We start from the raw sequence: 1,771 nt of genomic DNA on the forward strand, positions 1-1,771 counted from the left end.
GGTTATCTTCTGTATTGTGAACAACAAAAACAAAAAACAAAAAACAAAAAGCATCGTTCACCAACCAGTTATACAAGGGTTAAGTCACAACCCACTGCAGTTGCCCACTGACAGTACACCTTGAGATGTATTCAGGATGAAAAAACAGGATAAGGCACTCTGTTCTTTGGCTAAACAGGCCCTTAGATAGTTAGATGTATATCTCAGGAAGAATTTAAATTACCCCAGATTCTTGCATCTTCCCTTACATAGCAAAGCCCTAAAATCATTAACTTAAGATATTTGTTCACTGTGACTACTGTAGTAGTAATCTTATCTGTTCGGGGTGTCGGTGCGCATGCGTGAGCTCCAGCTGAGCGCGGCTGGGGCTCTGCGACCCCCGGCGCAAGTGCTGGTGCTTGGGGCCCAGGGAGAGCCGTCGCCATGGCAGCGCCGGCCACGCGGTGAGGGGGCCACCCTCCCGGCTGGTCGCTCCCGCAGCCTCGCTGCCCGTTGGTGGGAACCGTGAGATTCCGCCCCCCACTGGGCGCCTGCCGAGTGCCTCACCAGCCAGACGAGCACCCTGTAAAGACTGCCAGGTAATAATGAAGGTTCTTTTACTGAAAGACCCTGAGGAGGACGACTGTGGCCAGGATCCCTACATCAGGGAATTAGGATTATATGGACTCGAAGCCACTTTGATCCCTGTTTTATCATTTGAGTTTTTGTCTCTTCCCAGTTTTTCGGAGAAGCTGTCTCACCCTGAAGGTTACGGGGGCCTCATTTTTACCAGTCCCAGAGCAGTGGAAGCAGTGGAGCTGTGTTTGGAGAAAGACAATAAAACCAAAGTCTGGAGAAAGTCTCTGAAAGAAAAATGGAATGCTAAGTCAGTGTATGTGGTGGGAAATGCTACTGCTTCTCTAGTGAATAAAATTGGCCTGCATACAGAAGGAGAAAATTGTGGAAATGCAGAAAAGCTTGCAGAGTGCATTTGTTCTAGGGAGTCATCAGCACTGCCTCTTCTGTTTCCCCGTGGAACCCTCAAAAGAGAAATCCTGCTGAAAATGCTCAAGGACAGAGGGATCCCCGTGGAGAGCTTAACCGTCTACCGGACGATCCCACACCCAGGAATCCAGGGGAACCTCAACAGCTACTATTCCCAGCAGGGCATTCCAGCCAGCATCACGTTTTTCATTCCCTCTGGCCTGACACACAGTCTCAAACATATTCAAGGTTATCTGGTGACAACATTGACCAGATTAAGGTGCAGCTCACAGCACCCCTGGGGGGTCAGGACTGTCTCAGTTGTATAGACACTGCCCGCCCCTCCCTCCACCCTGACTGGCACGCTCACTCCGGTCGGTGCCCAGGGACGGAGCACGGGCATCAGCACTGGGCTGTCCGGGGCACTGCTCCGGGACACTGTCTGCAGCCTGGGTCCAGCCCTGCAGGCAGGCTCCGTTGGCCCGGCCAGGCCCGTGGTGGTGAGTCCGAGAGCGGAGCTCTCCAGACGCCCTCTCTCCTGTGACCAGACGATTTCAGAGGGAATAAAAGGCTCACAGGGAAAAGTCATCTTGTGACCAAACTGCTTCTCCTGAAATTATGTCTGCTGTTTGCTGGTTCCCAATCTCAGGGAGTTTCTTTCTTTCTTTCTTTTTTTTTTAAACATCTTTATTGGAGTATAATTGCTTTACATTGTTGTGTTGGTTTCTGCTGTACAATAGAGTGAATCAGCTATACATTAAAAAAAAAAAAAGATATCTGTTCACTGTGACTACTGTAGTAGTAATTT

At 49.9% G+C, this 1,771-nt stretch overlaps 1 pseudogene; it reads left to right on the forward strand.

Moving 5' to 3' along the window:
* Positions 1-563: 563 nt before the first annotated feature.
* LOC137775775 (uroporphyrinogen-III synthase pseudogene) lies at positions 564-1,507 on the forward strand (annotated as a pseudogene).
* The last annotated feature ends 264 nt before the right edge of the window (positions 1,508-1,771 follow it).

The sequence above is a fragment of the Eschrichtius robustus genome, chromosome 13 (assembly GCF_028021215.1).
Source record: "Eschrichtius robustus isolate mEscRob2 chromosome 13, mEscRob2.pri, whole genome shotgun sequence".
Classification (NCBI taxonomy): Eukaryota; Metazoa; Chordata; class Mammalia; order Artiodactyla; family Eschrichtiidae; genus Eschrichtius; species Eschrichtius robustus.